The 17,148-nt window shown below is 38.1% G+C and overlaps 1 pseudogene; it reads left to right on the top strand.

Moving 5' to 3' along the window:
- Positions 1-5,050: 5,050 nt before the first annotated feature.
- Positions 5,051-6,334, top strand: LOC103609130 (annotated as a pseudogene).
- The last annotated feature ends 10,814 nt before the right edge of the window (positions 6,335-17,148 follow it).

The following is a 17,148-nucleotide window of genomic DNA, read 5'->3' as shown; positions in this document are numbered from 1 at the left end:
CCTATTTTATTGGGGGAAAAAAAAAAAAAAAAAAAAAAAAAAAAAAAAAACCCACACACCCACAAAAAAAAAAAAAAAAACAGGAGGGGGGAGGGAAGAAGACATAACAAAAAAAATTGTAAGACATAGCAAAAAGCAGGAAAATATGACTCATAATTAGGAGATAAATCAATAAATGATACTGAACTTAAACAGAAGTTAGAATTGACAGACAAGGAGGAATTTAATACAATTATAGATGAATTCTGTGTGTTCACAAGTTAAATGGAAACACAAAAGATATTGATAATGAACTAAATCAAACTTTCAGAAATGAAAATTACAATATGTGAGGTGAAAAATATTTTGGATGGGGTTAACATCAGATTAGAAATAGTGGGAGAAAAGATTAATGAATTTGAAAACATAGCAATATCGACTATCCAAAATGAAAATCAAAAAGAAAAGAGAATCAAAATAAATCAACAGAGCATCAGTGAGCTGTGAGAAAAAAAATTAAGGGTTTAATATGTATGTAACTGAGGTCCCCAAACAGGTAAAAGAGAATGTGGATGGAAAAAAGTATTTTAATAAATAATGACTTAAAAATTTCCAAATTCATCGAAACTGCACATTCACAAATCCAAGAAGCTTAGTGAACCACAAGCAGAAGCAGCATGAAGAAACTATATCAACGTACATCATGATCAAATTGCTCAAAACCAGTGATAAAGAGAATTCTTAAAAGCAACAAAAATAAAAAACATTCCATGCAGAGGAAGAAAGATAAGAATTACAGAGATTGCTTGTCAGAAATAATGTAAAGGAGGAGACAGGACAGCAACATGTTTAAGTACTGAAAGAAAAAAAAAAAAAACTTGTGCACCAAAATATCTTTCACAATGAAAGTTAGATGAAGATATTTTCAAATATACAAAAGCTCAAAGGAATTATCACCAGCAGAGCTGCACTACGAGAAATGTTTAAGAAAGTTCCAGGCAGGGGAGGAATGATACCAGATGGTCCTATGAATCTGTACAAACATATGAAAAGCACCAGATAAAGATAAATAAGTGGGTAAATCGATAGGAAATTTTTCTTATTATCTAAATCTATTTTAAAGATAAGTATTGAAACAAAGATAATAGCAATGTAGTGTGAGGCTGATAACATGTAAAAGTAAAATGTATGCCAATAATAGCACAGAGGTCAAGAGAGAGAATATTAAAATATACTATTGTCATATTCTTATGACACGTATTAACTGGTATACTACCAGCTAATGGCCCTCATAAGCATAGATGCAAACATTCTTGACACAATTTCAGCAAATCAAAAGGATAATACATCACAACAAAGTGGCAGCTATCCCCATAATGCATGGTTGATTTAGCATTCAAAAATCAATCTAATTTACCATATTAAAAAACTGAAATAGAAAAATATTTTTGATAATCTCAATAGAGAAAGAGTATTTGACAAAATTCAATATTCATCCCAGAAAAATTCTCAACAAAGTGGGAATAAAAAGGAACTTTCTCAACCTGAAAAAGGGCATCTACAAAAAAACATATAACTAACATCATACTTATATTAGTTTTCTAGGGCTGCCATGACAAAATATCACAGACTAGATGGCCTAAATAACAGAAATTTAGTTTTCTTACAGTTCTGGATGCTAGATTCAAGGAGTCTGCAGGGTCAACTTCTCTTTCCTTGGCTTTCAAATGGCCATCATCTCCCTTTGTCTTCATGTAGTTCTTTCTTCCATGCATGTGCATGTCTGTGTCTAAATTTTCTCCTTTTATAAATACAGTTTTCTAAGACATTTAAGACCAATTTTTTCTAAGAATTGGGAAAATTGAGGTTTATGGGAAAACCAACCCTTACCTTAATAAACTATTTTTAAAAATTCAGAAGAGAGGGGCCAGCCCGGTGGCGCACTGCTACAGTGCGCTGCTTGGGAGTGTGGCGGCGCTCCCGCCGAGGGTTCGGATCCCACATACAGACCGGTTCCCGCTCACTGGCTGAGCGAGGTGCGGGGGCAACACCGAGGGTTGCAATGCGATCCCGTTGCCAGTCCAGTCCTGTACGGGCGCGACACTGAGGGTTGCGATCCGTTGCCGGACACGAAAAAAAGACAAAAAGGAAAAAAAAAATTCAGAAGAGAAAAAGTTTGTTTATGGGTGAAAGAAGTGGCCATGTATTCATGACAGAGTTAACATTTCAACAACTATGCCTTGAAAGTAGACGTGATTTCAACCTAGGAAGATAAGAAAGAGAAATTCTAGATAAAAGGAAGAGGAAGAACAGAGGCAAGATTTAAGAGATGATGAAACATGTTTACAGAATAGCAATAAATGCAGTCGGAGCAGAATGTTTGGTATATGAAGGGTCTTGTGGAAGACAAGCTCAGGATGAAAAGATGTGGCAGATAGAACCTGTGTTTCCTCTCTGAGTACTTCTTTGCTCCCACAAACAGAACTGATCACTCTCAACTCCGCATTCCTCTGGTATTTTATTCTTTACCCTGTCATAACACCTGCCACATTTTATTGCATCATGTGTGTATCTGGCTTCAACCTTAGCCACTTTCCTATTGGAAAGGACAACATTTGGCTCATTATAAGTCACAAGTAACAAATGATGTCCCCACTTTAAAAAATAGGAAAGACTAGGAATCTACCATGATCAGAATAAACAGGTGGAATTTGACTCGTCCTGTAAAAAATGACTAGGTTTTGGATAAGATAAGGTTTCGGAGAGCAGAGAGAAGGTCATTTCAAGAATAAGTTGAATAATAATAAGTAGAGGAGTGAGAGTGTCCATAGTAAAGTAAGGCAGAGGGAGTATATATTAAGGAGTACTGAGAATTGAGGTTTATAAGAAAACCAATATTTATCATTACTTATTATTTTGCAGTAAGCAGAGACACATACTATATACTTAAAGCGGGGGGGGGGGGGGGATTGTATTTACTCTACATTTTCTTCATTGGCTGGCACAGTAGAGCTCTAATCAACCAGAAGCAGCAGGGAATGTTATGTCATTTATAAAAGAGAATATATCAGATACTCTTTTTAGGAAAACGTATTTTTCTTTTTTCTTTAGTTAAGATGTATATATGTTATATCAATATGGAATTAAGAATAGTATTATATTTGCTATTGGCATTATATTCTATTGCCATTATGAACCTGGGATGGGCCAATGGATTAAAAAGGATTGAGAAACAGTTAACCAGAATTTCAGCACTTTAAGACAGGACTCATGTTGATTTAGCTTTGCAGGCAGCGGCTTGGTGTTCTAGAAAAAATGCTCTGCTTACAAATCAGAACATCAGAATTTGAATCCTGATTTAACTTCAACCCTTGTATAATGACCTTTAAGTGTGTTAATTACCCTATCAGGTTCTCTTTCATTATTTATTAAATTGGGATAAAAACAATAATGAGTTCACATCATTAACATGTGAGCTACACGCAGAAAACAAAACAAGGGAAGGCATGTAGCAGCATGCTGGCACACAGTATTTTTCTGCCATCATAGCCTTCATCTTGCCTAGCACAATGCTTTGTAGATAGTGGGTCCTCAGGCACTTACCGAATAAATCAATGTGTGAATGACTAAGAACCTTAGAAAAATTCCTCTAGTCAAATAAATAATTTCCAAGAAGGAAGAATCACGTGGTATGAGTCAATACAACATGGTATTTACAACATTATTGTAAATGTATTAGTTTACAGTTAATAATTATTATTAAATAATAATAAATTGTTGGTTTATTATTATTAATAATAAATTATTACTTTATTATTGGGGTCTTATGCAGGTGACTAAGGAAACTGGTTAAGGTGAGTCTTTCACTGTGAAATAGAGATTTCGGGAGCATGCATGTCCCCGCTGCAGATCCTGACAAAGTCACCATAGTGATGCTGCCCTAGGAATACCCTTTTCTATTATGGTGTTCAGGTTAATGCTCTCAGAGAGCCGGCTGTGAAAATAACCTTTTTTCTGATCATCTCTATGTATAAGAACAATGGTAACACGCCATCTATTCTTAGATTATGTAGCCTTAAAGGTGTGTTCTAAATATGCTAGAAGATTTTATTTATTTTATTTTACTTTATTTCATTTCTATTTTAACTTAAATTTAATTTCGGGTAAACCTACTCACATGTAATACCTGGTTCTCTAAGTATTTTAGCTCACCTTTGTTTTAGCAATGTGCATTGTGACAGCTCAGCCTTCTCTTGCTGACTAACCTCCTCCTATACAGACAGAAGTAGTTCTCATAGTCCAGAGAACATTCTGGAACAATGTTCATGATTTACAAAAGTAGATTTGCAAAACTGGTCTTATAATTTAGAAAAGAAGATCAGCATATAATAAAATATGAAGAAGTCATACCTTAAGGATAGAATTTTGGGTGTTAAAACTATATTCTGAAAGAAAACACAGTTTTAATAACCTGTACCAATTGAATTGTTTAAAAGAAAAAATGTTGAAAAAAATAAGATTTAAATTAGCGTATTATTTATAAGTAGTTTCATATAATGCCTGAAACTAAACATGTTCAATTACAATTTGGATTGCACTGTTGTTTTACATAGCAAACTGGTTAAGTTGATTAGAACAAAACTACCAAATAAACTTTAACACATTCCATATTTCAGAATTAAATAAAGAGGCTTGAATTTATTGTAGGTACATTTATAAAGACTTTATGAAAATAGATCCCACTTTGTAAAAAGAAAGAATATAAAATCCTGTAAAATGTTAAAATGATTTTTTTTTTAATGGAATGATGCAGCTCTATGCTTCTGAGGTCTTTTAGGGCATAGTTTTAATGTTCAGTACATAGGTGTTCAATAAATATTTGTGGAATATAGGAAAGATAAATTTATGACCTATAATTTGTTATAATTCAGAGGTTAAGCAAAAGTTAAGCTGAAGTCTGGGAAAATCTAAACATGTTTTTAAAATAAACTCTGGGGGACAGGGTATGCTGCGCTGGGGTCGTGGGTGGGAGCTGAGGGGTCCAGACTTGAGTTGCATTGGCCGCGCCTTTCTCCCGTGAAGCTTGAGGCTGGACACCCGGGGGGCCATGCAGAGGGCTGGGGCATGGTGCCAGAGGGCCTCCAGTGTGGGCCTGTTCAGGTGCATCACCAAGTTTGCCTGGCAGCAGTACATGGGCTCCTTCGCTGTGAATGACCAGAACACACAAGAGAGAGTATGACTGAAGTACTGTCCCCGACACCAGGCCATCATCCTAAAATTCATCCTTCAGGGTCTGAAGATCCACAGCAGGGAGGATAAGGTGCACCTGGTGGCCCACACCCTGAGGTGCATCCTCTACTCCACCTGGTGTCCAGCCAACTGCCAGTTTGCCTTCATCACCCAAAACCTGCCGAGGCTTTGTGGGCAGCCAGCCTGCAGAGATCCAGATCCCACACCTGCTAATCTGCCTCTCCTTCCAGCTTTCTTACCTCTTGCAGCACACTGAGGAGAGGGCACGGCCGAAGTCCTGCCTGAGGCCTGCAGGGGACGTGCCTCTAAAGCCACTGTCCAGCCTTGGGGTTCCCCCTGGCCTGGTGTGGGAGCCCTTCGGCCATGATCAGCTCTCACAAAACATCCAAACACTGGTCTCCATCCAACAGCTGCCAGCAGAGGGGTCAGGTAGCAGTGGGAAGGAGCTGCCAGAGTCTAAGGCAGTGGGGCACCTGCCATGCCTGCCTGGGAAATCCCTATGGCTCACCCACGCTGGTGCACAAGAAGACCATTCCTAGTAAGGTGATCTGCTCGGGGGTCTACCAAGATGCACCTGCCAGACTCAGCTGCAGCTGTTGGCTGGGGAGACATTTCCTGTGACGTGGGAGGTATGGCCTCCCTCGTGCCTGGTGGAGAGTGAGGGCAGCCTGACAGAGAACATCTGGGCCTTTGCTGGCATCTCCAGGCCCCCGTGCCCTTGCCCTGCTGTGGAGAGACATGCTCAGGGCTTTTCTACTGTGGCCTGAGCTGGTGCCAGAGGTATGGTGCCAATCGGTGCTGACACAGTGCAGCATGATGCCCCACCAGGTCTTCCGGAGCCACCTGTTACTGTGTGGAGCACCTACCATCACTTCCCCAGTCTGGAGGCCCTGATGGAGAACCATGCTGGGACAGAGCACAGCCTCTTCCTCCCCCTCAACATGAGCTACTTGAACCCCACCTAGGAGAAGCAGGACTGTGGGCCCAAAGCATTCTCCAGACCCTCAGCCAGGCCAAGTCCGAGGCAGAACTGCAAGGCATAAATTACGAGGCTGGGCCCCAGGCCCACAAGCCCCACTGCAGCCTGGCTCCTGGGCTTTATTAGTCACTCTGCCCTTCCTGCACCCTGCTAGTCACCAGGTCCATCCACTCACTCTACACCTTGGACCAGTGTTCCATCGCCTCACTGTCTTTGGGAGGGCAACCCTGAGATTGGGGATTGCCAATGGCTTCTTACAGGACATGTGGCCTTCCGAGATTCCAGGAGGGATAGGCACAGCTCCAGGCTTCTGATAACTTGCTGGGTGCTTGTCATTTCTGGACTTCTACTTTGCTCCTAGAATGGGAGCTTTCTGAGATGGTCGAGGAGGTTTGTTCATGATAGAGGTGCAGCCCTCTCCTAAGGAGGCCCTTGGGGACCTGACTGGGAGTCTCCATAGAGCTCCTGACAGAGGATCCCAGACAAGTGAGGGAGAGGTGTTTAGGGAGGCGGGAGTGAGTGCTCATGTTGGGCAAAGACTGGGGGTGAACCCTCTCTCTGAGAGAGCAGAGATGACTGTGGCACTTGTGGGCATGGAGGCTTGGCTGAGCTGCACCCAGCCTGACAGGTAGAGCATGGCCTGTTACTCATGCATTGACAGTGAAGGAGTCTTACCTTGAGTTCTGAGGAATCGGGGGTTAGGGAGGTGCAGAAAGGGCAGGATGGACAAAGAACTGTGCCTACCCAAAGCCCGTGCACAGGTGGATTTTGTGTGCAGAAAGGACATGTACCCAGCACACAGGGCAAGGAGTCCCAATGTATTGCTTAGGAAGCTGGTTAGTCTCCACCCAAAACCACAGGGTGATTCCCACTTTCTCAGAAGGGATGCTCCAGTCTTGTTCTCTCCCCAACACCCCGAGGCTCCTTTTCTTTAGCCATTTGACTGGGAGAGGCCGGGGAATGAGCCACAGGTTTAGAGGGGTGACCAGGGCCCTGCCCAACTCATCCCACAGACCACAGTTTGTTTGTTGGCCACCTTGGGAAGCTGCTTGATGCTAGCCTAGCATTTCCCTTAATATGGCACTGACCATGGCTGTCAAGGACCAGCTCGCCTCATGAGGCCAGCCCGCTAGGAATGAGGTCAGAGCAGAACCATCTCAAGGTAGAACTGATGTGAGTCCTGCCAGAGGAGGCTTGGTCTCAGGGGGCAGTGGGAGATCCAGGGATATGAGTCTAGTCTAAGGCAGTGACCCCGTTGGTAGGTAACTGACAAATCCGGGTAACCCCTTTGTAAGTCTCAGGGGGCAGTGGGAGATCCAGGGATATGAGTCTAGTCTAAGGCAGTGACCCCGTTGGTAACTGACAAATCCAGGTAACCCCTTTGTAAGCAAACTTGACAGACAAACATAAATCTACCAAATTAAGTCATGGAACAAGTTCATTTTGGATGAACTTCTGTTTGTAAGCCAGAGGCCTTGTCATGAGTCTGGGAACTACTCTCTCCCCCATCTTGGAATGGGATGGAACTTTCCAGTGCCTTGAAAGTAAGAGATATCTGACTCCTGGAAGGAACAGAGCAGCCCCAACAGAGTAGAAAGAAGGGGGGTGTACTTGGAGTGTGTGAAGGCACACTCCCCGAGGCTGAGGCCTGCTGTTCTCAGCTTCTAGCCCCCCATCTAGAACATGATCTTGCCTAGGAACCTTGTCACTTTCTTGTAAGTCAAGTGAGATGTCCTGTTGCAAGGAATAGCAGGAAGCTGTCCTTTGAGGGTTCTTTTCACTGCAAACACAGCACTGATTTTATACTGAATGTGAGTGAGAGGCTGAGACTCATAGCCACCTCTGCTGGAACCATCCTCTTCCTGGGTAAAGCCCTGGCATCTGGTGGGAGGCCCCATCCCCACATTCCCTTGGCAAAGAGAAGAGTTAGCTCTATCCTGTGCCTAGGATTACAGCACCAGAGATGCACATTTAAGGAGACCCAGTAATTGGCCCAGACTTGGGCCAAGGTTCACCTCTACAAGGGATGGGTTTTGTTGTGTTAATTATCTGCAAGGACAAGGTTTCAGGGAAATGTTCCATACAATGAAGGGACCAGCTTTTCCCAAGCACTTTAAATATTTCTTCAAACGGCATTTATTCATCATGTATTACAAATAGGGTGAGGTTTTTGGCCTATGCATGCAGACTCCTCCTGTCTTAATTATACACCAGAGTTTTCTTTGTTCCAACCAGCACCACCTGGGTAGTAGAACTCGCCTTGCTGTGTGGACTTGAAACAAATAAAACACATTTAAAAAAAAAAGCTCTAATAATCTGAAAGCTATTTTGTGGTGTGTTCTGGAAAGATAAATTTGTTGACTTTTTTTTTCAGGGAACTATTTGTTGACTTTTTTTTTTTTTCAGGGAACTCATTTGTACTGGATTGTTAGGAAATAATGAAACAAATTTCTAGTTTCTACTTTAAATGTTGGCACTCATCCTTTTTAATAGTGTGTATTACAAATGCTTCAAATCTAGGGCTAAACAGAAAGTTGAATCACAAATGCTTCTCATTTTAAAAATAATCCTAGAATCTTGGAGTAGGAAGGATTTTATCTCTTCCAACTTCCTGCTACTGATGAGGAAATTAGGTCCAGAAGGGGAAAGTGACTTGTTTGGTGTCCATAGCCTAAAAGTCAGGTCAGGAGGTACTCAAATAGTTCATAAGAAGGAGGGGTCACTTTAGCATGGTATGAAATACATTACTGTAAATTTGTTAATTTACAATTAGTTATTAATATTAATCAGTAATTAATAATATAATGTTAATCTATTAGTAATTAGCTTATGCAGTTGACTAAGGAAGCAGGTTATAGTGAGTCTTTAACTATGAAATAGAGATTTTTGGGAGCATGCAAGGCCTTGCCGCAGATCCTGACAAATTCACCACAGTGATGATGCCCTAAAAACACCCTTGGGCAGAAATCTTTGAGGGAAATTGATGGATACATTGGGGCAATAAGATTGGGAAGGAACTTATTTTATTTGAAAATTAAAACTACACTCTGTCCCTTTGCTCTGACTTCTTTTTGAGAACATTATTCATTTTTTAAAAGAAATTCAAACAGCGTCACAGACATTTATATTTCCTTTTAAAAAGCTGAGGAGTTTTGAGGCATAAGCCAGGTAATTTTCTCATTACAACACCCACCTGTCATTTTAGAATCATCATTCATTCTTTCTTTTAACATTGATCGATCACCTCTATATTCCAGGCATAGTAGTAGCCTCTGAAAATATAAAAAAACCTGATCCCTGTCCTTTAGGGGGAAAGAGTCTATTGTTTGAGAGGTTATAGGGTAATAATACTGCTCCAAATTTTTGCTTGCCATCTACACTTTTCATTACAAAATTTGACACAGTAATCACACATTGGAGAAGATATAAAATGATTCATAGAAATCACAAAGAGTGTTTCAGTTTGCTTATTTGTTCAACCAGTATGTATTGATCACCTACCATGTGACAGACACTGAGTTAGGTGCTCGGGATACCTCGGTGAGGAAAGCAATCAAAGGTCCTGCCTTCTTAGAGAGTACATTCTAGTGGGTGAAACTAACGATAACCAAAAAAACAATAAATAAGCAAATCACAGAGTACGTTAGAAGGTGTTAAGTGCTGTTTATAAAAAGAAAGAGAAGTAAAGTCAGGAGAATCACTTGTGTGGGAAGGAGGGTAGAAAGGAGGGTGCAATTTTAAATAGTAGGGTCAAGAGAGCCTCATGTGAAGGGGACTTTTCAACAGAACCTTGAGGGCAGTTGAAATAAAAATCCAAAGATTAGGACAATCATAGGATTTGAAATTTTAAACTTACTTTAAGTCTCTTTTGTTATATATATCACTTCTTGGCAAGAGGCTGCAGATGATGGCAAAGTCAGAGATTTTGCCTCTTTGTTTTCTCTCCCATTAGCTTTGACTTATACAAGGAATGGTGTTTTCACTCAGCTAAAATAAATGTATTTCATGGGATTTTGTTTATCAATGATAAGAACAAGGTTTACTTTGAGAATTTCATCTTGAGAGCCTAGACAACATGTAGCATAATTCCATATCATTCATCATTTCTTAGAAATATACAAATCCACATATTGCCATTTTTAGAATGATTCTTAGTTATATCAGTTCGGCTAACAAATCAACTTATTTTCCCTTTTAATCATTGAATCAGAAATTCAGAAAAGAAAGCAGTCTGTTCTCTTAATATTCTTCATTGATTTTAGCATGATTTCAAAATAGAAGTATCTGTTTCTTACAGATTTTGTTTCTGGCGTCGGTGTATGCAAGTCCCCAGCTTGCTGAGGAGAGCTGCTCAGCCATGGGTGCTGTCACACATTACCTGTATCTTTGCCAGTTCAGCTGGATGCTCATTCAGGTTGGTGCCTCATTCCCTCTGCCTGTCCCCTTTTATCCCCCAGTGAATCTGGATGGAGTGGTCTTAGTATCCGATGCTCTTTAGACTGAAATGGAAGCAATTCCATATATCCATTACTGCTTCCCCAGGATATAAATGTAAGAAAAACACTACAAGCTGAGGCTCACAGTGTGGGCCCTCTAAGACACAGTAAGGATTTGATCTTTTTTCTAGGGGAAGTAATAGAATTATTTTAAGCAAGAGAGTGACATGATAAGATTTGGGTTTTAGAAAGATCTCCCTGTTTGTAGTGAATTGAAGATAGGAAAGAGTGGATGGGGAGCCAATTAAGTAGCTTTGGCTACATCCAGGGGGGGAAATGTGGTAGTAAGAACTAGGTATCAGTAGAAGAAAATGGAAGTGTACAGCTTTGTAATTTTTTTAAAAAGTAGAACTACAGGATATAGAGATTGGTTGTGAGGAATGGTTCCAGTTGGTGGAACCCAGGGTGTTTCTCAAGTTTCTGGCATGGGTATTTGGTAGACAGTGGTGCTATGGACCGAAATTATGATCATTGGAGAATGGGGAGAAAATGGTGAGTTTAGTTTGGGACATGCTGAATGTGAAGTACCTGTGAGGCCTCCAGTGAGAACTTTGAGGGAAGTGGATGGTGCTATGGACCGAAATTATGATCATTGGAGAATGGGGAGAAAATGGTGAGTTTAGTTTGAGACATGCTGAATGTGAAGTACCTGTGAGGCCTCCAGTGAGAACTTTGAGGGAAGTGGGATACAGAATACATGGGGCTAAGGCTAAGAGAGGCCTATGCTATAGAAATGCATTAGGAAATTATTGACTTAGTGTTTGGAATATGGTGCCATTGCTTTGGAAGCGATCACTTGGGGAGAAAGTGTAGAGTAAGACCAGAAGAGACCTAGCAGCCTCTCCTGAGGAACTAGTAAATGTTAGGGGAGAGATCTGAATTCTCCTTTTCTGACTAAAATCCCAAGTTCTCTCTCTTATCTTATGCTGATTTGCTTGAGAAAGAGGCTAAAGTGAGAGTTGGACCAGTATTATTGTCACTAATTAAATAGCTCAACTAAAATGCTGCTTTTGATAATGTGTTCTACATAATGGTATTGTTACATCTTTCATGTGATAGAAATAGTTTCATATGTGTTTCTGAGTATGAATGTGAACTGTTTTATGTAAGTAGATACATTCAGGTACTTGCATATTCTTTTTTCTTGTTGAATAAGAAGGGTGTGGGGCTTTATTGTATAGTAATATTGAAATGGTGATGAAAGCTGAAAGAAAATGAGGTGGTATTATCAGAGCAGATACCATACATGCCCAAGGAAGGGATATTTTCCCAGGTAGGAAATGGTAGTGGTGAGGGCTGAAGGAGAAAAGAGCTGAACTATGTAGTTTATAGAACTAGTTGGAACTGGTGGAGCCCTGGAGCTAGGTTTGAAATTTGGCTCTGCCACTATCTTTGCAGCTTAATCAAGTTATTGACTCTCTCCAAAGTTTCTTTCTAAATCTGCATTGGAGATAATAATTCCTAACTCATAGAATTATTGGTTTATATCTCTTTGAGCAATTCTAATCATGAAAAATTTATGGTGTTCCCCAACTCCTCATACAGCATAAAAAATATGCTGAAATTAAAATAACATTTGCTAGATTTTCAGATTGCAAATTTTTTTAGGAGTTTATCTAAGTTGAACTTTTTAATATGTGCCCTATGTGTGTTGTTTGCCTCGGCTGAGGTTGCAAGTGATGTGCTGAAGGTCTTTGTCCATGTCCCTGACCTCTTCAGAGTTTTTAATTAATGACTTGGATGAAAACACAGAAAACTGCTTATCAGATATACAGATAACACAGAGCTGAAAGGACAGCTGCAACAACCGGCTGTCTGCATTAAGAATGCTTAAAAATAGCAACTACAGTATCTGCAAAAATACAAACCTAATTTGCATTGATATGTATGGAGGCAGCCATGGTTACATTGTGATCTACAGTGTTCAGACTACCTTGGGACACAGTAACTGCTTTTATGGGTCATGTTTCAGTAGAAACATTAACCATCTAATGAGAATTGGGAAAACGATCCTATAAGAAACCTACAAGCAGCTGGAGATAACTAACCTGGAAAGAATTTAGGGAGATGTGATAGCTCTCTACAAATACTGTACTGGAAGGGCTGCTGCAGGAAAGAAAGGGTAGACTATGTAGCTCCATTTAGTAAAGTCAGAGCAAATGGGTCAAAAATTTGGGAAGAAAATTTTGATTCAGGTTAAGAACTTTCATAAGCAATAACACTGTCAAAGTTTAAAAGGCTATTTCTAAAAGTAGAGTAAATCCAATTACTAAAATATATTCAAACAAAGGGAAGTGACCAACTTTCAAACATGTTTTAGACGGATTTCCTGCTTTGGGGGAGTGTTAGACAAGATGGCATATAAGTTTTCACCCAATTTAATGGAAATCGGTATATTCTACATCTCTTCTTTGAGCCATAAGTAAATATGATGTGGCTGAGTCACATTTAGTAAATTAAATAGATTTCTGTATAGCTAATGGCTTAGGAAAACTACTTAAAGTTCCAATGAAGTTTAATGTATTTCAGAGGGTATACCACACATTTTTCATGGTTTGTGGTGTGACCACAAGGGAAAAATTCAATAACTTCTGAATTCTAGGTAGGTTACTTCTAATGAGTTTCTTTGTGATCAGAGGTTTGTCACTTTACTACAATTTCCCATTTATAAAATACTGTCTGCTCACTCATAAGTGGGAGCTAAAAAAATAAACAAATAAATTTTTAAAAATGAGAAAGATACAACAATCACAATAATGTGTTGAACTTTCAAAAGGAGAACAGAACTGAGGTTACCAGAAGTAGGAAAGGCAGAGCGGGATGGGGATAAGGGAGGAATTGGTAAAGGCCACAAAAAGTGATTACAATGTATAATGTTTAATGTACTAATTATCCTGATTTGAGCATCACATATTACACATGGGTTGATATTCAACTCTGCACCCCACAGATGTGTACAGCCATGTTACAATTAAAAAAACTGTCTGCTAAAATCTTACCTTTATTTTACTAGAATTCATTGTAAAAATGTTATGTAGAAAGTTATACTACTGTTAGTCCAATCCTGTTTGTTGAATTAAGTTGAAAAAGTTGAAAGAATATCAACACTGTAATTATTCTACTTTATATTTTTTAGAAGTATAAGAGGGATTTTGATACTATGAAAGTGTATCCATAGCTATAATGAACAATAAGTTAATCATTAATTTTTAATCAGTGGGCTAAGAATGTCAGAATTATTAATGTTTATTTTGATCTGCATAATATCTTTGATCTTAGAATAAATGCATTTAAATGACTTTATCTTGAAAAGTTATTTTACTTTTATATCACATACTTTTAATACTATATTTTTAATACATTTAATACTATAGGATTATATTTTAGAGTAGCTAGAGAAAATTTTATTGGTAAACAAGTTACATAATTTCTCTGAGCCTAGATTTTTCTATCTTAAAAATCAGGTTGTAATTAATAGTACCTCAGAGCTTGAAATAGTGCCTGGCACAGATTGCAAGCTCTATACCTATTTACCCATATTGGTTGTTAAGCTAATGTGTTGTGGCTAAAATTTCATGGATTTCAAAGTATGTTAAATACTCTGCCTTTCCAATATAATTTACACCATTTTTTTCCACAAAAGATAGTCAGCTAGATATATTGGAAGGAGAGGGCTGACTTTTGAGTAAGACTGACATTAACTACCTGCAAAGCCTAAAAACCTGGACAACCTCTATTGTCTTTATTAAAGTACATGTGTGGCTCATAGCGGTCTCTGTAACTGATGGCCTTGACTCTATTTCTACAAGCTTCCCCTTTCTTTGACAGAGAAGTCATGCAGTGAAAGGTGGGAATATAGTAACAGATTATTTTGTTTATTTTTTTAAAGCAATTAACCCAGAAATTCTGTTTTCAGAATATTGAGTTATCCTTTTGTTGCTTTTCATGTTAAGATTACTCAGGGGAATCATTGAAATCATTTCCCACTTCCTTAAGGCAGCAGGGTCATGTCTACTTTAAGAAAGAGTGACAGTGAGAATTTTAAATCTTGTGATATCTTTACTGTATTTTGCTAGTTGATGTTCTATTTTCATTTCCTTTTTCTGTTTTGATTTGCTTTAATTGTAGAGATAGCATCTACTAATGGTACAAACCATAATCAAACACTGCAGAGACATACAAAATGAAAAGTTCATCTCCTTCTAGCTATTTCACACACTTTTTCATTCTAAGCTCTACCCTCAACTCCACTTCCAAAGGTAAACATTGCTAATGGTTTCCTGCATATCCTTCCAGAAATATTCCTTGAATAGACAAACATTTATAAATATATAAAGAAGCACATGTGTGTTCTAGTGTGTGTGTATATAGTGTATATATTTATATATAGTGTATATATATTTATGTATAGAGTGTTTATATGTCTTTGTTGTATATGTATGTGTGTGTGTGTCTGAGTATATGTGGACATCTTTACATTCAAAATGTACAGGTATACTTTTTCCTGTTCTATAATATAGTTATTCCATAATTTATTTTTCTGGCCTTTGATGAAATTCTGGTTATTTCCAGTTATTTTTTGCTATTGTAAACAATGATTGATTATATATTCTTGCACTTGAATTTTTGTTTCCCTGGTAGTATCCATAGAACAAATTCCTAGAAATTATGCTTTTACTATTAATGTCTACATGAAACATTCTCCCAGTTGCATTGCCAGATCATAAGTTAATACAAGAAGGACAATAAATCACAAATTATTCGAGATATTAATATACAATATAGGGAAATAGAAACATAATTTCGCCTGTATATACATTTGGCACAGTTCATCTTTGATTACTTCCTGTCACCAAGTAAAATCACTGTGTAGCAGTCTGCTTCAATTATGAAAAATACCCAAACCTCGAACCGTCCATGCAGTCTGTTCATTTCATCTCATGCCTAGGGACACAACTTAATCCAAAATATAATGTTTTATTTTGGAGCTAGAGCTTATATGAAGAACATATTTTTAAAATGGTAGAATAAGGCTGGAAATCCTTTTACAATTTGTACTTAAGCATTCACATTTTGTGCCTTAATTTCCCCATATAACAAGGCTATGAAGAAGCAAATGTACATGTTATTTATTCTTTGGTGGAAAGGCCAGAGCATAGCAACAGGAAGGGAACTGCTAAAATTAGCCCTGTTTTTCTTTCATCATTGATTTAATTTGCAGGGACATCAAAGGTATTAAGGACGACAGACTGGTAATTATCAAGACAAAAATGGCATAGCCAGGAAATACTGAATTCTCCAGTCCTCAAAAATCCTTGCACTTTATTTTATGCAAGAAATGTTAAAAAAAAAAAAAAAAAAGAGGGGGGAGAACTGGGGCAGGGACATGTGGTAACATTTCTCAGACTCTCATCTGAAATGACTGATTAAGAACATATGGTAATGGACAGAATTAATAGCATTCGTGATCTCTGACTAAACTTGATGCTTTAAATCATTTCAAGGATTCTGCTGACACAATTAATAATCAAATATTAAACAACAGTCTGGATACCAACTTTTATCCCAAATACCATGAAAATTTGTGGAGTTCAAATAGCCTATTTTTAATTTTTTTTTAGAAAAAGCATTTCTCCTTTATATTTGACTAATATACTAATATGCATTATATGAAAATATATGATTAAACTACTGAATTTGTGCTTATAGATGATGTGAAAACATAATTATGACCTATGATAAAACACTTAATGAGGTATGTCTTTGATTTTCCTATGAAGACAGTTGGAAAATACTAGTCACTGAAAATGTTATTGTAAAAATAATAAGAATATCTATGTTGGAATGTAAGTAAATAAGCTTACAGACACATAGTCTTTTAGTTTATTCCAGCTGTATTTAACCTAAATTATATCTGAGTATTTTAGTTGGTTGTTTGCCTCTTAAATACAACCAGTTTAAATTCTAACAGCCTCAGTTACTAATTCTGGGAAATATACGTCTCTCATCCTCAATTTCCTCCTGTGTAAACAGAGAGCACATCTTGTCTCAATTAAATGAGATATAGCTTAATGTGGGGGGCTGCATTTTTACCCAATTCACAAATATTGGCTCCATTCTTCCCTCTTAAACTATTGCATTTAATATTTTTAAGTTTCCATCAGTTAACTCTTGTTCCTCTTCATTAGCAGTTCAATTAAATCAATTGAAATTATCCAGTCTTCTAAAAGAATACTATGTACTTAGAAGGAGGTATATAAAATAAATAAACTCAACTAAAAAAATTTTAAAATTTTAACAGTTTTAAGGGTAGTACACACAGGCATCACATGCACACACAACACACAAGAGAACTTCAAAAGGTTTATGGAAAAAGAAAATTGAAAGAGAATACAAATCTTTCCATGAACTTTTTGAAGACCACCTTTGTGTGTGTGTGTGGAA

This window comes from Galeopterus variegatus, unplaced genomic scaffold (genome assembly GCF_000696425.1).
Source record: "Galeopterus variegatus unplaced genomic scaffold, G_variegatus-3.0.2 Scaffold9232, whole genome shotgun sequence".
NCBI lineage: Eukaryota > Metazoa > Chordata > Mammalia > Dermoptera > Cynocephalidae > Galeopterus > Galeopterus variegatus.
The sequence above is the reverse complement of the archived record's forward strand: the minus strand, read 5'-3'. Positions and strand labels throughout refer to the sequence as shown.